Source organism: Bidens hawaiensis, unplaced genomic scaffold (assembly GCF_021521415.1).
Source record: "Bidens hawaiensis isolate Kalapana, Puna unplaced genomic scaffold, B.hawaiensis_p1.1 tig00011744_1, whole genome shotgun sequence".
NCBI classification, from domain to species: Eukaryota; Viridiplantae; Streptophyta; class Magnoliopsida; order Asterales; family Asteraceae; genus Bidens; species Bidens hawaiensis.
The window spans coordinates 159,974-185,675 of NW_027491930.1; the positions used below are offsets into that span (position 1 = coordinate 159,974).

At 34.5% G+C, this 25,702-nt stretch overlaps 1 pseudogene; it reads left to right on the top strand.

Annotated features, from left to right (window-relative positions):
* On the top strand, nt 1-25,702 carry LOC143538875 (putative galacturonosyltransferase-like 1 pseudogene; annotated as a pseudogene).

Below are 25,702 nucleotides of genomic sequence, written 5' to 3' on the forward strand. Positions count from 1 at the left end.
ATGGTACAAAATTGTGATGAAAGGGATAAGTCATGGATACTCGATTGTGGTGCCACCGACACTGTGATATTTGAACTATCGGATATTGTCTCAAAAACCAGACCCATAAAAACTCATATTCAAACTGCAAATGGGGAACTTGTTACCGTTAAAGGGGGAGGAACAATTGACCAACGATGAAGTTATCAAATTGTCTTTATATATCGTTTCTCACATAAGTTATTATCAATCATTCACATTGCCAAATAATTGAATTGTACGGTACTAATACATCCCACCTTTTGTATTTTGTAGGACATCAGGACGGATACGATTATTGGACGTGATATTGAATGCCAAGGATTGTATTATGTGAACCAGGTGACTCATCAAGGGACTGTGATGTTGGCTCATGGAAGTACTAATAAAGAAGCTTGGTTGTGGCATAGAAGGCTAGGACACCCGTCTAATGGTTACTTACATCTTATATTTCCAAAGTTATTTCCTTCCAATGACACGTCAACATGTGAAACTTGTGGTTTGGCCAAAAGTTACAAACACACTTTTAAACCAAATGACACTAATGTTGAATTTCTTTTTTCATTAATTCACTCAGATGTATGAGGACTGGCTAAAATTATAGAGGGCAAAATTATCGCTATTTTGTTATCTTTGTTGATGGTTGCACTAGAATGACTTGGATGTACTTCTTTAAACACAAATCCGAAGTCTTCGAAAAATTTACAACCTTTCATACCATGATCCTAAACCAATTTCAAAAATCAATCCAAATTTTTCGATCTGACAATGGTGGGGAATATTTTAATGATTCCATGAAACAAATTTCTCAATCAAAAGGAATAATCCATCAAACCTCATGCTCACACACACCTGAACAAAATGGTCTGGTCGAACAAAAAAATTGTATCCTCTTGGAAGTAACCCGGACCATAGAGCATCCACAACAAAAAACCCATACAAATTGCCAAATCATCGCCATGTCATATTCCAAACTTTTCTCAAAAGCCAAACTTTCGATCAATTAAAAATATTAAATATGTATGCATATATATATATATATATATGGGATTTGGTTCATTTCAGAAGTATTTTTTAGTGCGAGAAGAGATTATAATCAATCACATGATTTCTTTTTTAATTTATTATTATTTAAATAAAAGGGTATGTTAGTAAAATATAAAATGTTTTGTTTTGTAACTCATACTCATTAATGGTTTAATTAATGTTAAGTTACTAACAAATGATAAGTTGTTGTTGTTGTTGTTATTATTATTATTATTTATTTCATCTAAATTTGAACAATTAAAATCCATTTGATCTAAAATTATTTTATTCTAGCACATGGCTAATTAATTTTTTTTATTTGATATCTAATGTGAAGTGTTTTTTTTAATCAACTAATGTAGAGTAGGCTTATCTTATTTAATGTAGATAAAGTTACGTAATCTAGTATATGCACACTTTCAAATTTTGTATAGTCATAACTAATGAAGTGTAGACATATCATATATAGTCTTGGAAAAACTAATGTAATGTAGGCTTACTTTCAAATGTTGTGTAGTTATAACTAATGTTGTGTAGATATATAAAATGTATTAAAGGAAAAACTAATATAGGGTAGGCACACTTTCAAGTGTTATATGGTCATAACTAATGTGGTGTAGACATATCATATGTAGTGTAGGCAAAACTGATGTAACGTGGGCTCACTTTCAAATGTAGTGTAGGCACACTTTCAAGTGTTGTATAGTTATAACTAATGTAATGAAGATATATCTAGTGTTGTGTAGGCAAAACTAATGTAGTGTAGGCACACTTTCACATGTTACGTAGTCATAACTAATGTATTTTGGACATATTTAATATAGTGTATGGCACTTTCAAATGTTGTGTTGTATAACTAATGTAGTGTAGGAATATCTAATGTAGTGTAGGTAAAACTAATGTTGTGTAGTCACTTGAGACAAGTTGGTGTATGTTTTTATGTATCATGTATATGTATTAAACGAGAAGTGCGAGAAATGAATCTAAACCATTAATTGTGTTTAATCAGTGATACACAATTGAAATAGCAAAATCATTAATTAATAAGACATTGTTACAACATGATTCTTATGAAAAAGGATACGCATTTCTTTTGTGTATAACACTCCTAGGCCGTTTCCCCATTTTATGCCTTAGTTAATGGTTAACTACAACCGTTAATTAATGTCAATTATGATGAATAATTTTGAACACAGCCCTTTTTTTAATGTAAGGGTTGCATTGCATTATTTATTTGTTTGTTTGCTGTGTAGGATGTATTCTTTGATATGTATTATTTTATATGTAAGATAAATAGGTTTAATGTGTAGGATATGATGTATGATGTGTAAGATATGTTGCTTAATGTGTAGGATATGTTTTATGATGTGTATGATATGTTATATGATGTGTAGAATATATTGTTAGATTGATGTGTAGCATGTATTTTTAATGTGTAGGATATGTTGTATGATGCATTGTATGATGTGTAGGATATGTTGGTAACATTGATGTGTAGCATGTATTTTTAATGTGTAAGATATGTTGTATGATGTGTATAGGATATGCTATTAACATTGATGTATAACATGTATTTTTAATGTGTAAGGATAATTATTCGGAATGAGTTATTCTTATTTTAATATAAAATTCTGAAATTGTAAAAAGAATTTTGAAATAAATATAAAATTAAAAATCAATATAATATAAAAAAAAGATAAAAAGAAAATCATGGGTGAAATTCCTAACTTATTTATTAGTTACCAAAAAACAAAGCGTGGAAATTTTACTAATATGCCCTAGTAATTAATTAAACATAAAATAAAAAGAAAATTATATGATTGGCTAGAAGAACTTCTCGCACTTTTTGCAATAAGTAAACTTCTGAAATGAATCTATATATATATATATATATATATATATATATATATATATATATATATGGAGATGATCAAGAGAAACTCATCTTTAGAGAAAACTTAAAAACTCTTAAATAATTATTTTTAATTAAAAATAAAAAAATATTTTCAAATTTCTGTTTTTGCTATTATTCTTATATTTTCTTACCCTTTGCTCGAAAAAAAATAAAAAAAACAAAAAAAAAAACCCCGATGTAATGCACATACGTATTACTGTGCGATACCGTTGTATTACACATGTGTATTACTATGTATTTTTGAGTTTAATAGTGTTTAGTTGCATATATTCAATATTTGTGTATTATATATGTGTAGTAGTGTTGTATTATATGAAAGAAACTAATAATAAAATAAAAGTCGATGCAGTGCACATGTGCGTTAATGTTGTATTACACATACGTACTAATGTGTATTCGATGTGTGTATTAGTCTTATATTGCATATATACAATAATGTATCTTAAATATGTGCAATAGTGTTGTATTCTATGCAATACAAACACTTTTGCATATATGCAATGCACACTATTGCACATGCGCACTACACCGATGAGGTTACCGACAAGGGGGTTTTTTTTTTAACCAATAACAACATATAAGAATAATGGAAAAAACAAGAAAATTCAAAAAAAGTTAAAATAGTTTTTTAGGAGTTTTAAAGTTTTCTCTTTAATAGGAGTTTTCACTAGATCCCGCCCCTATATATATATAGTGTGAATAAGAGGGTGGGCAGCCCAAGTCTGCTACAAGTTTGTAGAAACAAACTGCAACAATCCTCAGTGCTCCACAATGGTTGATTCTAGCTCCCCCCCCCCCCCCCCCCCGGCCCTCCCCAAGTCTTCTTGGTGCCACATGGAATCAAATCTTGGTACATGTAGCCCAATGTGGATGCTCTTACTCATTGAATCTAAAGTTCCAAACACCTTTTGGCCCGAAGCTCTTGCTATAGTCACATATCTTCTCAATCGTCTACCAACCAAAGTCTTTAATCTAAAAACTCCAATCCAAGCCCTAACAAAATTCACTAAAATTTCTCCTCCTCTCACTTTACCACTCAAATCTTTGGTTGCTCGTTTTTGTCCATATACCTAAAACAAATCGATGCAAACTTTATCCATGTGCCAAAAGATGTGTTTTCGTTGGGTATGGGGTCTACCAAAAGGGGTACCGATGTTATAATCCAAAAACGCGTCACATGTTTACTATGATGAATCGTGATTTCCTCGAAACTGAATTCTATTACAACACCCAACAGAGTGGTCTGAATGAGAAAGAGTATATTGGCGCACTGTGTTGGTTGAAATGGATATTGTCATCAGAATAAGTTAATCACAATCCCCAAGTGAGTCGCATACATCCTCACAAATCGATAGCGAAATAGTCAGTGCCACTGAACAAAATCTTCCTAACTTGATGTCCGAGGTAATTCGTTCTCAACCCCTTGATTCTCAAAGCATTGAAACACCTAAACCTAATCAAAATAATGATTCTTCAAGAGAGCCCGAAAATAATCATATTCATCATGAAATAGAACATGGTAATTAGGAAACACAAGAGAAATACCCAAAAGATATGTGCTTCCACCAAGATCAAATAGTGGAATTCCTTCAAAGCGGTACTCCCAGAAAAAGAAACTAAAGGTTCAAGGTATCCTATAACAAACATAGCTAACGAAAATTTATCTAAGGAAGCTAAAGCTTTCACTATCTCTCTATATGTAGAGGAAACCCCAAATAATGTGGATCACGCCTTAAGATCAAAGAAATGGAAAGAAGCCATGGAGAGCAAAATGCAAGCCCTGGCTAAAAGTGACACATGGGAAAAATGTTCTCTTACGACAGAAAAGAAAACTGTGTGATGTCGTTGGGTGTTTACTATTAAACATAAAACAGATGGGAGTGTTGAAATATATAAAGCCTGTATAGTCGCTAAATGGTATGCTCAGACATATGGAGTTAAATACTCAGAAAGCTTTTCTTCAGTTGCCAAAGTTAACACAATAAGGTTCTTTTCTCAATTGTTGCTAACAAAGGATGGCCTCTTGATCTAGGAAGTCATGATCTAGTCAATAACAATATTAAACAAGTATCATAATCACCTTAAACTAGTTAGGGCAAGTAGGGTGTCGAAAAACGAGGAGTATGTGGTCAGTGCAATGTGTAACTAATTCCTAGCATTATGAAGTGAAGGCAAATAAGAGTATTGATCACACTAGCAAAGATTTGGTTTTTATATCAGACGAACAATTAATCAAAGTTTAAATAATTAACAAAAGCAAATCACACCCCGGGTTCAAACAGGTTGTGTGATTCTCAATAAGCAGTGTGTAACTAATTCCTAAAATTATGAAGTAGGTGTAAGGCTCCGTTACCGGTAGCCCTACTTTCGTGTTGGATTTACTCATAAACGCAGTTCTAAATATCAGAGTTAATTAAAACATTCGCGGAATATAAAAGCTTTCATAAAACATTTCATAATAAAACACGTCTTGTCTTAAAACATCATTTTATCTTTCAAAATAAACGTAACATTAAACTTAAACGTCTTGAGTCTTCCGATGTCAGCCTCTTATTCAGTGCCACGTGTCTCCTCAAGCGAGCTGCCTCATCCTACTCACCTGCGTGCATACTAAAAGTCAGCTACGCTGAGTGAGTTCTAGTTAATCATACACTTTGCAATACACATAAACTTATATTCTTTCATTCATACTTTCATACTTTCATACTTTCTTTTGTATTAACTTACTTTCATATCTTACGTTATAAAGAGCATTACGCCCTACATTCCTCGAGTATTATTAGGGCTCGGTACCCTCCTTCCTCGAGTATTATTAGGGCTCGGTACCCTCCTTCCTCGAGTATTATTAGGGCTCGGTACCCTCTTTCCTCGAGTATTATTAGGGTTCGGTTCCCTCTTTCCTCGAATATTAGTAGGGTTCGGTTCCCTAGTTCTCGAATATTAGTAAGGTTCGATTCCCTCTTCGTTACCGTACATCCATCCTTTCCTGCTTTTATTTACTTTATCACATTCATACACATAAGCATACATATCATACTTACCTTATACTTAGCGTTACAACCTGACAGTACGTGCAATATCCGAAGATCGTTCACGTACCGTCAAGCCATCATTCATACATTTCTTATTATTCACATAAGGCATACACTTATCTCTTAGGATAAGCGTATTAATAAACATATTGAGTATGCACACAGCCCCGAAAACATGACACCATAATTGGGGCTAGAAACTCACCTAAACACGGTTACGTTCACCGTTAATCGTAATCCCTTTCTTCAGTTGTGCACGACTGACTGTATAACAAGTATACGTATCAATTAACTATCACTTCTCATATCATCTTTCTAGTCTTAACTAGTACCCACAACGAACGGGGGTCCGGGGGCAGCGCCCCTGGCAGCGGGGTCTAGGGGCGGCAGCCCCTAGCAGGGTCCAAGGGGCAGAGCCCCTGGCTGGGGTCGAGCTAATTTATTTTCTAAGCGAACTTAGCTTTAGGCGAAGTTAAACCTTAAGCGAACTTAGCTTTAGGCGAAGTTAAACCTTAAGCGAACTTAGCTTTAGGCGAAGTTAAACCTTAAGCGAACTTAGCTTTAGGCGAAGTTAAACCTTAAGCGAACTTAGCTTTGGGCGAAGTTATCAGTTATGCGAACTTGGCCTTAGGCGAAGTTATCAATTAGGCGAACTTGGCCTTAGGCGAAGTTACCAGTTAGGCGAACTTGGCCGTAGGCGAAGTTAAGCCTTGAATGCGAAGTTAAGCTTTGAATGCGAAGTTACCGTTTTCAAGGCGAAGTTGCCCAGTTTGCAGGCGAAGTTGCCCAGTTCGCTACGGGTTTGGTTTTTATCACGCATTTTGGCGATTTTAATGCCCTTGTTATGGTTCGACATCACCCACTAACGTTCCCTAACCATTTCGTTCGTATATATATCCCGTATAAACTATAAAGCTTGGATCTTTAAGCTTAAGGACATTCAATAAAACATAAACTTTAAAGGTCAAGAACATACCTTTTGTGCTCGTTTGGATCTCGTTTAACTTGTTTAATCACAACTAATCGTTTACTCTCTCTCGGATCTTGCTCGTTTATGGTGTGGGTGTGTTTGGAGTGTGTAGAGATTATGATGGAAATGAAATGAGGGTTTAGGGTTTTAGCTTGGTTTAGGGGATATTTATATCCCTTAAAGCCCATGGACCTAAGGCCCATTCTCATTTAACCCATCTCAATTAATCTAAGTCCATGATCCGTTCTTTACTCGATATCAATTAATTAATAACGCGAAATCACTAAACGTAACTTTCTTTATTCAACATTATAAATTTTAGGATGTTACAGTAGGCAAATAAGAGTGTTGGTCACACTAGCAAAGATTAGTTTTTATATTAGACAAGAAATTAATCAAAGTTAAAAACAATTAACAAAAGGAAATCACACCCGGAGTTCAGACATGTAACAAACAACAATCTCATGTCATTTAACAGATTAATTATCAATAATCAAATCAGGTTGGTTAACTAGTTAAACCTTAGGTATCAACAATCGCTAACACACGACACTAGTTATCAAACGTTCCCTGTTAGTGTGACTCAACTAAGGGAAATTGTATGCTTTATCGCATTCAAACTAATTAATACAACCCTAGGAACACGTATCACAGCAACAGGCAAGCAAATCGTTCTGATCAAAATAAACCTAAACCGACTTAATGCACAATAATAGCAAACCTCAATGCTCATAGATCGATAATAAACAATCACAATTAGTTGTTCTTAAAACATGTTAAAAATACAATACTCTACATCCCGTGTATGACTCAAGAAGACTAGCCGAACATCATCATCCAAAGATCTTTAATTCTAATGAGGAATGCCATTAGGGATGATCTCTTGATGATTCAAAAGTTTAGAATTCGTCTTCAAGCCTCTGGAAACTGCTCTGGAACATGATGAATGTTTTTTAGACCATCAGAATGTTATAATAAGCAAAACCCTAACATTCCCGTCTTTGGCATCCATCACGTATCGGGATGGCATTCTCCAGGGTCCATCGCGTAATACGATGGACTAAAAGTCAACCTTTTAAATAAACTAGTACATCGCGTATCGCAATAGACATGTCTTCAACCCCATCGCGTAGCGCGGCGATCTTCTCACCAGCAATCTTCATTTTCTGCTTTGTTTTGCGTACTGGTCATCTTGGGTCTTCATTCCATATTCATACAGATCCAAATTAACTGAATTAATCACCTGTGACCTATAACACCCCGGCTTTAAGTGGAATACGCCCGGGTGCAATGTACAAATCACTCGTAAGCTCGTAACGCTATTAATAGTGGCATATATTTATTTTATTACATAATTTTGCAAATACACAGATAGTTTGATAATAAGACAAATAACATTACATCAAAATGAAACAATTATTATTCATTTGAATAAAACCTAAGGTCGATCTAGTTTTCTTGTCATTGCACTTCATCGTATCAACCTGTAGCATGTTTAAAATAATAACATAATTTTTTCGTATGTGTGTGTATGTGTATGTGTATGTGTATGTGTATGTGTATGTGTATGTGTGTGTATACACATGTTGGTGAGCTTTCATAAGTTGTATGTGTGTGTAATTGAGATTCAACAATCGTCATGTGCTATAAATTCAAACATAATGTTGTCCTCCCATTCCTTTGGCCGAGGCCGTGATAATAGAGGAAAAGAGAACCACCAAGCATAACCACCGAAGTTGAAGCGTTAGGCGGCGCAGGTATGTCCCGTCAGACCCTCCCACTTTGCGTTTGCGATTGTGTCTCAACTCTCAACATAAAACAATAAACACGTTGCAGATAACACACGTATATATCCTAAATAGTATGAATGAATAATAACAACACAAATGATATGATGTGAATCGGTTTGTAAACAAATGCACAATCAACGAAATAAAATTTGAGACGTGCTACACCCCAAAAATATTGTAAATCATTAAAAAGGGGTAATGAAAAACTCGCTTGTTAAAGTAAGCGAGTGAAAGCGAACTAAGCGTTTAAGTGAGCTGAACCGGACAAGTTCAGTTCGGCGAGCGGTCCTAGAAAATAAATTCTAGATTCAAAATAATGGACATGAAATAAATAACAAAGACGACGATATGTTTTGTTTAAAGTTTGGAGTTTTAGAGTTTGAACAAAAATATATATACTATAATTGGTTTAGTTAAGTTTTCGTTGTAAAAAAAATATTCAAGTTGGTAAATTTCATTAAGAATTGGGTTGCGATATTTGTTAATCCATTTTTGCGAGTTTGGTTTGTTCAAGAAAGTCAAACGGACCTAAAAAGTAAGAAAAACGGTTTAAACGAGTAGTTCATTTTTAGCGGACCCGAACCCGGTTTTTATGTCGGGTTGGTTTCCATCATGGTAAAAACGTTATTATTTGGTTAGAACTTTAGTAGTTTATGTTTTAAAAGTTACATGTAGAAAATAACCAAACTTTATCCAAAATTAAACATAAGCAAGTTTAATATGGTATAGCGTCCTAAACAAACTAAACTTGCAGAAAAATTAGCATACTAACCCAAGGAGTGAACACAAAACAAAAAAAATAAAGCTTGGAACTCGGGTCGGTTTGACTTTTTGAAGTCAAACTTATGTAAAACACCAACGAGAGCTCAGCATTTGTTGCCCACTACACAATGCTCAACATTTGGTCCCCCCCCCCCCCGGTGGCCCCTTGTCGCCCAACATTTTTCGCCCATTACACATTGCCTAAGCAAGGAATATCACCTACCACTCTATATTTTGTAAATTCTAAAGAGAGAAAGAGAAGGTGTTGGTTTAACATGTTACATATAAATTGTAGAATACATCAAGAACAGAGTGCAATGTATGAGGTTTCTGCTCACATATATATAACCCTTATCATAAATAAAATTACAACAATTCACAGTAGCATATCTTGTAACTACGACTAGCAAAATCACTACCATGTAATAACGTTACAGTTCGTTGTGAAACCGTCAAAAGTTAAGGAGACTACTATAATGGAACATAGAACGTCGCAACAGATGTTATTATTAGATGATATATCAGATTAGGGTTTGTTAGTAAGAGTTCATGGGCTATTTGGTTTGTTAGGGTTTTGTTATGATTTCTATATATTGTAACTTAATCTTTCAATAATATTAAATCAACTATTTTACCATTATCTTACGGTTATAATTCTCGAGCATATAAAAAACATCTTACTTGATTATTTCATATGATCTTGCATGAAAGAATATTGATATTCGAAAAGGAAGATACATATGCTTAAGTATGGAGAAAATTCCTAAAAATAGCCCGTTTTAGAGAGATAGTCCCCATTTTAGCCCTTTTTTCTTTAAAATCTTTTATAATTTGGACTGGCCAGACGTTTTGGAAAAAGATAAAAATAATGAGTGAGCAGGCCAAATTTCGAAAGAAAGTGAGGTAGGAGACGAGATTTTGGAAAATAATGAATGTAAAGTCCAAATTATTTTGTAATCTTTGAGCAAAAGTCCATATTTTTCAAAATCTTTTTTATTCATAAAACCGTCTTGAGAGACTGTTTTTTTATATTTCCTACATTTCCCGTCCATATTTTCAAATTCTTAGAAAAATATATTTTTGAAAATTATACCCCTTAACCACTATCACCACCTTGAACCACCACCACCTTGAACCACCACCACCACCGACGCCGTCGGCTCCACCCCATCACCACCACCGAACCACCATCACCCCCCCCCCCCCCATCACCTCCTCTCCACCGCCTCCTCTCCAACTGATTTTGATTCCATATCTCGGGCATACAGTTCCCAACCCACCCATTTAATACGAATTCTGATTAATACTAATTAAGTTCCTGATTTGGTTTGAAATTGAAGAGTTACAGGAGGAGGAGACTAGGAGTGAAATGCTTGAATGAGCCTAGTAGAGAATCTGACCCTACTTCTGGCTCGACTGCCATTTCCTCATACACTTGGTGTGCAGGTATTGGAGGAGTGGAGAGGAGGTGATGAGGTGGGGGTGGTGGTGGTTCGGTGGTGGTGATGGGGTGGGGCCGACGGCGTCGCTGGTGGTGGTGATTCAAGGTGGTGGTGGTTCAAGGTGGTGATGGTGGTTAAGGGGTATAATTGTCAAAAATATATTTTTCCAAAAATTTGAAAATATGGACCGGAAAGGTAGGAAACATACAAAAGCAGTATCTCAAGACGGTTTTATGAATAAAAAATATTTGGAAAAATATGGACTTTTGCTCCAAGATTACAAAATAATTTGGAATTTACATTCATTATTTCCTAAAATCTCGTCTCCTACCTCACTTTCTTTCGAAATTTGGCCTGCTCTCTCATTATTTTTATCTTTTCTCAAAGCGTCTGGCCAGTCCAAATTATAAAAGATTTTGAAGAAAAAATGGCTAAAATGAGGACTCTCTCTAAAAAGGATTATTTTAGGAATTTTCCATTAACTATGTCTGTTTGTAGATTTTGTTCTATTTAAAGCTTGAAGTCATGAACTTTTGACATTATGGTCATAAATTGTGTTGCATAGTACGTACGCAAGAATTTCATTCAATTTCTTTGCGGTCAAAAAGCAAACATATCAGGCATTGAGTGCTAAAAAGGTGTTTACACTTGAATGGTGCTATCTTCCTTTATACTTATTGCTTGCACTTTTCTGTTTTTCGTTCATGATACGTACCGTTTTAATTTAGTTAAAAAAGTCATACATAATAATTTATCGGCTCATAAGAATTAAAACTTTGTTTTTAGTAGGATTGGGTTTGCTATCCAAAAGGAGGTTGCGGCGCAGCTTGTTGCCCGCTTACCTATCACTTCATTGTAAATCGTTTGGTTGGTTTTATCAAATGAGATTAAATTAAAATATATATATATATATATATATATATATATATATATATATATATATATATATATATAAATCTAAGGGACTTTTGGCAGCCTTTTAATGATTTGGTTGTAATATTTTTAAAAATGGCATAATGTTGTATATTTGGATCTAAGTATGTAATCTGTAAAATTTAATATCTGAACTGTTTTTTATTTAAATAGCCATTAACGTTTAAACAATGTTTTTTTATCTATATTGCTTAGCATTTTTACAAATTGATGAGTTTAAGTTCCAAAATTTTGATGTCATGACAAGAACTACTCGACCCAAATGCTTGGTGAGTCCTGATATTAGATATCATTATTTATTAAAAAAAATGGTTCTAGCCGTTTAAGAGCCACTAAACCATTAGAACCCTCTAGTTAGTTGACATAAAAAAATATGAAAAGTAAGGAATAGTGTTATATCTATCACTAAGTTTTTATGAAACACAATATTCTAAAATCTATAAAAAGAATAAATCGATTGTGTTTAAAAACTTTAAAATGGGGAAAAGGTTGTATAAATTACCATCCACTCATCCATGTATCTTCATATTAACTTTTTCTTTCCTATCTCACCAACAAAAAGGTTATAATAATAGCATTGTGGTTGTGGGGACGTGGGTTAGTAAGGGTTCTATGTTTTAAATTTGAAAAATTGGCGTGGAAGCTTTGTATATTTAAAGTTGATGCCCCCAACAATTCATTCGAGGGTTACGTGAGAAATAACCAACTTTACTTGAAATTAAGGATATCACATAACGGGGAACACAAAATGCAGTCAACACATACGTGCAACAAAGTAAGTGCGAGTAACTAGAAAAGATATCCGAGTTTAAAAAGGATTAACTTTTAAACTAGAACAAATTATGCAGATCACAACCTATAATAATCCTAGAAAAAGAGAGAGACATCTCAACCCAATCTACATTTTATCGCTAGCCTATGACAAGTTGATCTATTTGTTATACGCAAAATCCTCCATCTAGGTCACTTTCATTTTCACGTTGTTACAAGTTGAAAACTCCAATTATCCACACTTTCATATTGTTGGCGATTTTGTTATATTTAATGTAATGATTAGACATGAATGTGAGTAGGTTCGGTTCTAGGATGAAACTGACCTTCTAATCGATGATTCAATTTTGTAATTGATCGGGTTTAGTTATAAATAGTTCTCGATTAAATCGTTTACCATAGCCAATGGTTTGGCTTGTTGAAGCTCATTTGAGTTAATGAAAAATAATCTGCATTTTGGGTCAAATAACAAAAATAATCAATCTATTAACTAAAAAATTGCTAGAAACATATATTTATTAATAATTGTCACACAAATTTTGACGCATGTTGTATATCTATTTAAAAGAAGTTAAAAATATAATGGTATGTTGTAATAGCAGTTTGGCTTGACTATTTAGTTATTAGATACATTAGGGTAAGTGGGGTGTTTCGTGGGTAAGCCTACGGTTTGTTTTGCATTGACGGGTAAAATGGCGTAATTAGCTTAGGTAATGCACTTGACAAAGGAAATTAGGTACTTGAACCCGAAAGTGGTTTGGCTAGGGTAGCGAGTTCATTAGGTGGCATTCAATTTTGGTTGGGTTGATCTATGGGTGTTGCAGACACCCTTATAGAGAAAACAATCACATTGTTTATGTTAGCTCAGTTCAATTACTTTAGTTTAAATAAACCTTATAATGATATCAAATTTTAAGTTTTACACATCAATAAAAGAGAAAAGAGCACGGATCTTATATGGAGTTCCTTAATTGTTTTCCATTTAGACTGTATGCTATGGTTAGGGGCTTCGAAGCCCCTCCACAGTGCCACGTCAGCGCCACGTAGGCACCGAGGGCTTCGAAGCCCTTCTCTATAACGCCCCGCTATGAGTAAAGCCCCCTTGGGCACCCCCATTATATATATAAATGCATATGTATATGTGTATGTGTGTGTATAACAGGAAGAGAGAGAGAGAGAATGTGACATTTGAGCCAAAACAAGGTATACGCTTTTTGCGTAACAAACGAACGATTAACCGAACGGGTCGGGTTATGACCCAAATATCCCGGGGGGCCATCTATAAGTGATATACGTTTAATATAAGCTAAAATATTAGTAATCTGGCCTTAGTTCGATAGCAAACAAGTTAAACGAAAACATGCTCGTTTAACTACCCGCTATAGATTTAAACGCGAAAGATAGTTACAAACCAAGCATTGTATCATCCGTTAAACTGAAAAAGACTTACCAAACACTTATTTGAAATGTTTTAAGCGATCCGTGAAATATTTTCGATTTGTACAAACATATAATATGTTTTTATAATTTTAAACAAAACTATCCGAAAAACACTCGTTTTCGCACTGTTTAACGCACCCGATAAGTTTTTCGCACCAAAAACCGAACCCGAACTAAATTTGTGTTTGGCTTTTCGTATTTGGGCTTGAAAAATCAGATGTTGGGCCAAAATGGGCCCAAAGGAGGCCTATTAAGGGTTCCGGCCGCAATTTTTGTACCCCACCCCCTAAGCATGTTTGTTTTATATTAAACCAACAAGATATTTTTGTAACATCAATTTTAGTGAAAACAATCTGGAATTCCATCTTCTTCAACAAGTTTCCAAGAAACCCTAGGTATTTTGTTCATTTTTATCACTTTTAACTTGATTTAATTATGTTTAATAACATATAAACATGTTTTAATTACCAAAAATCATTCCTAGCCATGTAAAAATTCTAAAAATGGTCCATAAACATGTTTTTATCATACACACGGTGAGGAACCTGGTTTGATAGTTTTTTTGGCCATAAACACGGATTAAAGGGTTGAAGCGGCATTTTTAAGGTTCAAAAGTTTGTTTTTGTGCACTAGCCGAAACCCTAACTCAAGGGCTGTTATGTTGATGAAAAATTTCTTGGTTTGTGAAATAGGACTTGTATCTAGCTTACATAGGAGCACAAGAGCTTGAAAAATTGATTAGAAAGGCGGAAACGAACCAAACCGCTAAGGTAATGCCGAAACACTCGTTTACGGGCTGTTTAGGTTAAGATTATGATGTACATATTTTTAAGTCTTGAAATTTTACAGGGATATCAGGGACTATATCATTGAGTCCCTGTTCAAATTTGGTAATTTTTCGAACATCCAAGAATATTTGGCGAATTTATTACCAAATTGGGACGTTTATTTGGGAAAAATAGTTAAAATGCTTGGAAAATTATGAAATTTTGTGGGGAACTCATATTTGGTATTTTTTGATCACATACAAAATTTGGGATCATTTGGAAACGTTTAAGGGTGTTTTGTGCATATGCGTTCGTATGAATTTTTATAGCCGAATTTGGGCCGAAAAGAATATTGAACAAGCTTATTGCATTATGGAATTGATACATGTTGTTTTGGGACATGATTTTAGTATTCAGGAACTTTTGTGGAATTTTTGTAAATCGTTTGGGATAAACGGACGATTTTCAGGCGAAATATAGCTGATAAAATGAATTTTTATAAATTAATAAATTAGTAATTAATTCCAGAAATATTTTTATAAAAATCTACATATTTTATTTGATAAGCGGCTAAATTTTCATAATTTATTGATTAATGGTTAATTAATCATGCTAATTTGAAGATTAAACAAATTCAATTTTTAATAAAAACCGGCAAGTTCGCGATTAACGAACCTGCGAGAATATCAAAACACCAAGAGTGATCAAAAATCATATTTTCGGATTAATTAAGTAAAAAAGAACCTTTTGATGAGAAACCTGGACAATCTGGATAGATTGTGCACGTTTCTTCTCAAATCAAACTGAATAAACAGAAACGGACCCCGTAGCTAATCCGGGACCCCAATATGTGATCTTTCTTTATAACTTAATCATTTTATTAACCAACACATTTACCCAAGCTTATTTTCCCATAACTGTTTTCAAAACGCGTAAACGAACAACTTGGCCCAGCTGAGAAAACGGGGAAACTAAGCCAAGTTCAGTTTTAAGTATTAGATATTAAACAACATCACAACCTAAGCCTTGCCACTTTCTGGGCGTTCCAGCTATATCCAGATTAGTTATACAGCCCAGTTTAGTATTGAGATTATAATAATATTAATATTATTATAATATTGATTATAGGAACTAGTGGATAGCAAACCGAACAAACCGCGAGCTGACACAGTGCTGAGTATCTACTAAACTGTGAATTTCATGACCCCACTTCCTGAACTGTTTTACGAACTTTTGGGGTGAAAAGCATGTTTGCTTATATCTATATACTTATCTGAAACGTATGATGATGTGAATTATCTACGTGCTAACACATTAAAGTCCCCACTAACACAGTGATTAACTTCGAGCCGGTGGCTTGTGAATAGTACTATTGGTTTGACAAACCCAGGCGGGGCCAGCACGGTTTGCTGAGACATTATCCCGTTTGCATATGACCATAATTACACAAACACGCTATGTAGTGTTAGACATAGCTACTTGGGGCATATTGTGGGCGGAAAGGGGGCCACAGTGGTTGATTGGGCGTGGGAAATGGATGCACGCAGCACAAACAGTCAAGGCTTCACTGTAGCTTAGAATAATTACATCATTTACATACATACTTATATCATGATTACAAGTGTTAACTTGTGAATATTCATAACTATTTTCTGGAAACTCGTGAAACTCACTAACTCTAGTAGTTGACCCATTTTAAACTGCTTTTCAGGAGTACCTAAATTGGAATAACTTGATGATTTGCTACGTGTGCAAGGTGTGGTTGATGCTATGTGAATAGAAGCAAGAATATTAGTAGTAAGTTCATATAATTTAAAGAACTAGTTTTGTTTGTATCACCTAGATTGTAAAACAATGATAGAATAATGTAATGTAATATAATGTAAATTAGTTTGTAATGTTCTTTATAAACAATGTTGTTGATACCAGAGGTGTCTGTTACATTCCCGTTTTATGCTTCCGCATTGTGCTAGTCGGGGTGTGACAGAGAAGGCGCCGGTCATCCCATCTGCGCTCCCCCTCTCCACGCCCAAAGTCGCCCATAGCGACCAGCCTTAATGGTTATACTGCTCTTCTTACCGTTTGTAATTTTAGTCAAATAATCTTGTCATTGTTATTACTAGGGGTGTTATTCGAGTTTGTTTTTCGGGTCGGGTTCTTTAGGTTTCAAAGTTTTAAATCTTGACCCGAAACCCAACCCAAATCTCTCACTGGTTTTTCGGGTTCGGGTAATTCGGGTTCGGGTTTTTCGGGTTGGATTAATCGGGTTTCGAGTATTCTAGAAAACAAACAAACAAAAGAAAAAAAAAACAAAAACAAAAAAAAATTAAAAACTACAATGCTAAAATTAAAATAATATATAATTTTTTGCTTATAACATAAATAATCAAATAACAAACTAACATAACTTGATAAAACAATTCAATAGAAGAGTAAAACTAACTCGCGTCTTAATATTATTCAATCGGGCGTGATTTGGTTGTTCGATTTCGGTTGCTATTAGTAATAAACGAAAAACATAAATTAATAATAAATAAGTTAGAATGACAACAGTCAATTAGAGCTAGATCATGATAACTTTAGTGGCTAAGACTTAGCTTATTATACCTAAAAATATATTTAATTTAAAACTAAAAGTTTATTCGGGTACCCGAAACTTATAAATCAAACCCGAGAACCAACCCAAATTACTTCGGTTCGGGTTCGGGTTAGTCTTTTCTCGGGTTCGGGTTCGGGTTCTTTAGGTCGGGTTAGTTCGAGTTCGGGTGCGGGTTTTTTTGGGTCGGTTTCGAGTAAAAATGATAACCCTAGTTATTACCTATATATTATTTTGCAAAAAAATTTACGCTCACAAAAACTTACCAATCAGTTTTGTTGCTTTTGATTGGTAGTTGGTGGGTAAAGCTAATATTTGATTGGTTTAATTTTCTTTATTTTTCTCCTTCGATATATATAGGTAAGCTCAATATATCAGCTTCTATTGCATATCGTATACTTAGGTTTTCTTTCATTAGAATATAGTCAAAATACAAAATAACCATTCTGGTTTTTACTTTTAATTTTATTAAATTCTATACTTAATAAATTTATTTAGGCCTTATTATTATTGTTATAATTATTATACGTTATATTAATTTAGACCCAATTCTGAGTAAACACAACGCAACTTTTATGTGTTATTCAACATTTTTATGTCTATTTTTTCAGTTACGCTCCCTCCGTAATGTGCTTGACTTTTTTACATATGTTTTTGGATATTATTAGCATCCTTTCTATAACCTGATTTCACATAAAAAGTTTTTTTTATAAATTGTCGAATAAGTTAAACTTTTATGCAGTTTAACATGTAATATTTGCATTTGCTACAAATTCACCAAAACGCGCAGGTAATAAATGTCGGTTTGATTTTGTTTTTGAAAGGCCAACAAAATTATATTAAAAAAAAAAGGTTCAACGAAGTCGGCCAGCGAATCCGCTCGACCCGAACCACATAGCAACATCACCAGGAAATACAATACAGACCCAATTTAAAAAGAAAACAAGCTTTCCCCAATATGCCAACGAGAGCGAAAACCCGTATTTCTAACCCAAATAAAACTAAGGGCTTTAGCCTTTAGCCTCCTCCACGACACTACCAACCGCCATTTTCAAGCCATGTTGTACCATGTCGTTTCTAGCATTTCATAAACACCACAAAAGGACGAGAAAACCCTTTTGGGGAACATGGTATATTTATATAACTCGGCAATATAACGGACAATAAACGCGAATATCAGTTTGAATTAGTAAGGTTCTTTGTGTTTTTGCTTAAAACGTCTGCAGGAGGCTTACTTCTGCGGACGCGTAGACATAAACTTCTAAAGACTGCTTGTTTTTTTAGAATAAAAAGATATGAAAAATGCTTTTATCGTCTTAAAAAATAAGCTATTGTTCAACTTCTTTACACTTCTTCACATCCTATCAACACCCAATGTCCAACACCACCACCACCCACCGTGCGCGACCACCATCACCGTCCACCACCACCGACCGTCACCACCACCACCCACCGTCGGCCACAACCACCGTCCACTAACACCACCACCGTCCTCCACCACCCACCGCCCGCCACAACCAACGTCCATAACCACCACCACCCACCGTCGGCCACAACCATCGTCCACTACCATCACCCACTTTCCGCCACCACTACCACCACCACTGTCCACCACCCACCACAACCGTCCATCACCACCATCCACCGCCCGCCACCACCACCACCACCACCGTCCATCTTCACCACCACCCACCGTCGGCCACCACCATCCACTAGAGATGAGCTCGGTACCGTGGTACCGACCGGTACCGGTACCGAAAATCCCGATCCCGAATTTGGTACATGTACCGAAGTCCGGCACGGTACCGTTATTTAAGGTAAATTTCAGGAAATACTGGTACCGTACCGTACCGGTCCCGAAAACTCAAAACCTTTGTACCAATTCGGTACCGACGGTACCAGATCGGTACCGGTACCGGTACCATACCGATTTTTGCTCACCACAACTGTCTATCACCACCACCCACCACAACTGTCTATCACCACCACCCACCATCCACCACCACCGTTTACCGCCTAACACAATCGTCTGCCACCAATCGTCCACCACCCATTTCCACAGTTCGTACACCACTACAAATTATTTTATCAGTCTACAAACGTTAAATGTTAAATAAATTCTATCTAATGTGATATGTATGATAGGTAATTAATTTTCAGCTATGTAGACGATATCCAGTTTATAAAGCAAACAGTATTATATTTTCAGATTGCAGACATTCACACCATATCTTCAGTTGCAGACATGAAATCAGATTGGAGACAGTTTTTGTTTTCAAAAACAAACATATAAGTAAAACATAAAGCTAAAAACAAATGCATCGTCAATGATCTTTAGTTTAAATTGTTTGGATGAGGCACTAAAAAACTTCAATTTAATAAGGAATAGATCTTTAGTTCAAGTCCTACTTGAGACAATAAATAGGGGGGGGGGCTCAAGTTGGGCCCTGGGATTTTTTCTGTAAATGGATTTCCTCTTGATTTTGAAATGAAAATGATCGCATGAGTTAGTAACTCATCAGTGATTTCAATTAACCGTTAAAGTAAAACAAAACAGAGCGTCTTATTTTTTTTCTTTTGAATTGAAACGTAATTTAATTCATAGAGTGGGCCCAAAGATTAGTGTATGGAAAGTTTGCTCATCTATCATTGATTGACCACGTTTCAAATATGTCGGCTTCCCTTTCTTTTATAGCCGTACTTTTTATTATTATTATTATTATTATTATTTTGAAATTGATTTTACCATATGAAATTTAATAACATTTTTACGGTTGGCTAGAAAAATAAGGGTAGTTGTGGGAATTTATAGTGTTTGAATTGACCCTTTTCATGTACAACGTGGATGCCTCTCATTTACGACATCGACATTCGACACCATTAACAGGGCTCCACAATGTCTAGTACGTGCCCCTTTTGCTTTTTTTTTTTCTTTTCTTATATAATTGTGATATTTCTGTATAATATATAATTTGTTATATAGTAAATAAAATGTTTTTAACTTTTTATTGCTTTAAGTCAACGCACATCGGGTAAAATGGCTAGCCAAAAAGTAGAAACAGACAAAGTTATAAAAAGAGATTACTTTAATTAAAATAAGTGAAATTTTATATTTTTATTTAATTCAATTGAGTGTAATGAACGCTGCTATATATTTTAGAGTCAAATTGACAGCACCCGCCAATAATGACGACTTTTGATCATCTGCCCCCGATCCTATTTTGTAGCCAACATTAACTCTTTCTACTTATTTTTTACTTTTCTTAATTTAACTATTATATATTTATAATAAGTTGCATCCTAAAATAAGCCATAGTTATGATAACCCAATTATTTAATGGAATTACCACTCTTATAACATATATAAGTATATTAGATTTTATCCCTCGTATTACGGGAAGGGGGAGTGTTTTATATTATTTGTTTTTAATATTTATATATGTATATTTGGATTTTAATTTTATTGTAAGAAAGTTAATAATTAATATACTTGAGGTTTGATGATGAAATGGTTTCACAAATAAATGATATGTTATAATCCGGTTTAAAAGGTATCTGGGTTTGATGATACCCATTACCCGTTTATTTTCTTTATTATAAAATTGTTTCTTAATTATAAATAATATTTTTTTAAATAAAATAGGATATTAATTTTTAGTATATCTCTATTTTATAGGATTTTTCATATCAAATATTTGATGAGATTAATTTTTAATATAATGAGATGTTATAATCCGTTTAAGAGCTATTTGAGTTTGGTGAGACCTTTACCCATGAATTCGGGTCAAATGTGTGAGAAGCCTTCATTTACAAATAAAGCAATCTGATGGCTTGAGAGAATGGTTGTTTTATATTTTTCATTTTTTAATATTTATTTTTTGGATTTTAATTTTCTTTATTGTAAGAAAGTTAATAATATACATAGGGTTTGATTATGAAATGGTTTCATAAATAAATGATATGGTATAACCCGTTTAAAAGCTATCTGGATTCGGTGACCTATGACCCGCTTATGTTTTTACTATAAAATTGTTTATTAATTATAAATAATATCTTTTTCTTTTTAAATTGGATATTAAATTTCAGTATATCTCTATTTTATAGGATTTTCATATCAAATAATTTGTAAGATTAATTTTTAATTTAATGAGATTTTATAACCCGTTTAAGAGCTATGTGGTTTTGGTATACAATTGTTTAGAAAAGATGCAAAAATGCATAATATCCTGTTTGCTCTATTTCTTTTCTTAATGGCAGAGTATTACTGATGAACGACAAGCTAAGATGCTAGAATACTAGCTTGAGGTTAATAACTTAAAAACAAAAGCACACCTCGTATTCTAACTTAAAAGGTGCATGTATTCCATTATTTTATCAAGAAATGACTGTTTGGTTTTATTGACTCACGTCGTGATCTTCTATGAAAGATCTTTTGTTTCTTGTCTTTCATAAGACCTACAAAGTGACCATGAATATCGATCTAGTAAGCATTTTGGACACCACAAAATAAGGAAAATTATCGGATAATTCAACACTCTTTGACCGAAACTATTGTATTGACGGTAGTTTGGATCATTTAGTTACCAGGTTCCAAACTTCTACCGCATCTTCGTATCCCACCAGTATGTGCCTACTATCAGTGGCGAAGTTTGGGCTTTGCCATGGCGGTGACCGAAGTCACGGACCCAAAAATTTTCGGGTCGGCGATTCGGTTCGTGTCGGTGGTTCGGGCCGGGTCGGATCAAACAATATGACATCTATATATCTAATTTTTTTTTTATTCTTTCAAAACGATTGTTTTTACAATTAAAAAAAAACAAAACCTAAAATATTCATAATATGATAATAATACGAAAGCCGAGAGGCGGGTGAGTACCTTTGTTCATCATACTTTTTTTAAAAAAAACAGAAAAAATTGTATCTTGCTTTTTCATGATTTACCTAATTAAGAAGAATCAATAGGGTAAGTTAGAGTAAAATTTCAACATACAATACCAATTACAAACTTAGTTGACTAATTTTTCCAAATCCCCAATTCATAATTACAAACCCTAATTTTATAATCCTTGATTTAACAACACAAAGGTAGAGGAAATAGACTATTACCTTGCGGTGGTGGATGAGCGGGGATGAGCGGCGGCGGTGGATGACCGGCGGATGGCGGTGGGCGGTGGGCGGTGACGAACTCAGAACTCAGAAGGCAGGGTAGAAGGGAAGCAGCAGGTAGGGCGATTGTTTTGAAAGAATTCCCACTTGTTCTTTTTATTAAGTTATGTTATGTAAAAATTTACAACAAGCCAATTTGAGTGTTATTAAAAACTAAGTTTTTTATAATTTTTATAACTTTTGTTTATAAAAATCGTGAGGTTTTATAAAAAAGATCAAACGATTTGGTATTATATTTAAAAAAAATTGGTGGTGACCGGTAGTTTTTTGGAAAAATAAATTGACAGTGACGGCGCTTAATACCTATAAAAATTTTCGAAAAAAATCGTGAAATTTACTTTATTAACGGAGAAAACGGTAGTAACCACCTTCGCCCCTGCCTACCATCTTTAGCATCGAGCTATAATTCACACGTACGATATCAATCCTTAACACCTTTTACTACAAGTGCTTCTCTGAAAGATAACATGCTTATAGCCGCTCTCTATATGAAAACTTCTTTGTTATGCAATTCACTCATTCCAACTTACAATCTTCTTCTTAAACTTTCTTTTCTCTATAAGTTTTAGTTAATATTTTTAAATTTATCGGTAAAAGTACACTTATTACAGGCATGCCAATGCTAAATTCTTAGTTGTTTTCATTATTTATAGTTTGTCCACAGTTTTCTTTATTGGAATTAGTTGTCTCAGAATTATAATTATCTAATATATACACGAATATCGTATTTGGTCATTTTAGTTGTTTTTAAGTTTTTAGTTTCTGTATACGTGCATACACTTTAAATAAGAATTTCTTATGCAATGATAAATAAGAGTTTAAAAAAGTGCATGATAGTTCTAGCTAATGTATTGTTAGAACTCATGGTCCCAAATTCAAATCACCACATATTGCATATGGTTTGGTTATTCCTAAAATAGTTTCCAAATGTACACGCGTTGTTAGATAAGAAATTCTGCATGCGGTGTTAAATAAGAATTTCAAAGGCGGCAATGGTAACGCGTTGTTAAAATTTGTGGACGCAAAACTAAAATAAGACACATGTATATTTCAATATTGGTCATGTTTGATTGTTAATATTATCACAGCTCTTCATTATTCACTTATTTATATAGGATAGATTTCTTTTGAGAATCACTTTGAGTTTTAAAAACTCAAAAGAACTTAACGTAACAATTTTTTTTTGAATTTTTTTTACACATACGTAATATATGTAAAAGAATTACATAATTTTTTACGCAACGAGTTGACTTTTTATATAGGTATAAGTGTATAACGGATGTTTAAATTAGTGTAATCACTTTATATCTTTATTCTCTCTTTTACTTTAATATTTTTATCAAATTTAATGTCAACCACTTAATTTAATCCATTTACCTAAATGTGTGGTAAAAATAAAGTTATTAAGTTCTTAAAACTAAATAAGGTTCTTAAATTATCCCTCTCATAATATATATATATATATATGTATATAATCCTATGTGTCACACAAAGATGCATATGTTGTTACTGTATTTTTTAAAAACTCAAACCATAGTTATGATATGTAACATTAAATGTCTTTTCACAAAAGAAAATAAAAGGAAAAACAACCTAACAATTATCATTATTAGATCTTCAATTATACAGAAAATATCTTTGGATCCAAACTTGGGATAAATACAACTTGCTTTTATTTGTCTATTTAACAACTTTAATATTAAAATACACAATCTTAAACTATTTACTCTATTTTCCAACACATTTTAGGTTTGAAACTTCAAACTGTCCCAACACCATATCATTCTCCCCTGATAAGTGGAGAGAGAGAGAGAGAGAGAGAAACAAAACAAAGAGAGATCTTATGCTTTCATCAAAGAGATGCCTTCTTAAACCTCTCTCTCTTATTAATATTAACCCTTGTACCACTAATAATAATCACCACCACCACCACCACCACCACCACCGCTACCTTCAAAGAAGCACCCAAATTCTACAACTCACCCAACTGCCCTCCTGCCCATGACACATGCTCCGGCAATGCAGTCCATGTAGCCATGACCCTAGACGCCGCGTACCTCCGCGGCTCCATGGCGGCGATCCTCTCTGTCCTCCAACACTCCTGCCCCGAAAACATCCATTTCCACTTCGTAGCATCTTCCTCCGCACACACCGACAATATCCAGCTCATAATATCCACCTCTTTCCCGTATCTAAGATTTAACGTGTATCGATTCGACGACTCGGCCGTGTTAGGCCTCATCTCAACCTCCATCCGCTCCGCACTCGACTGCCCACTCAACTACGCCCGCAACTACCTAGCGGACCTTTTACCCGCATGTGTCAAAAAGGTTGTGTATCTAGACTCCGACTTAATACTCGTAGACGACATTGCCAGGCTATTCAATACGTCCTTCGGAGTGGACACGGACCAAAAAGTACTCGCGGCACCCGAATACTGCAACGCCAACTTCACATCATACTTCACTCCAACCTTCTGGTCCAACCCTTCACTCTCTGTCACATTTTCGGACCGAAACGCTTGCTACTTCAACACCGGGGTTATGGTGATCGATTTAGTCAGATGGCGGGAAGGGGATTACACCACCAAGATTATCGAATGGATGGAGCTTCAGAAACGGATGCGGATATACGAATTGGGGTTGTTGCCGCCTTTTCTTTTAGTTTTCGCGGGGAAAATAGCGCCCGTGGATCATAGATGGAACCAGCATGGGTTAGGAGGGGATAATTTTGAAGGGCTGTGCCGGGATTTGCATCCCGGCCCAGTGAGTTTGCTTCATTGGAGCGGCAAAGGGAAGTTAGACTAGATCGGAATAAAGCGTGCCCGTTGGATGCGCTTTGGGCGCCTTATGATCTTTTGCAAACTTCAAATGTTCTTAAATCTTGAGGTACAAAGAATATATATATATATAGTTGTCAACAATTTTCCCAAAATCTTAAATCCTGGCCAATATATATCTATGTACCTATGCATATATACATACTCAAGTATGTTAAGTGTTTTGCATTCGATCCATCGATGAGTCTAAACTCTAAACGAGTCGATGAGATCGTCGAGATGATATTAATTTTGG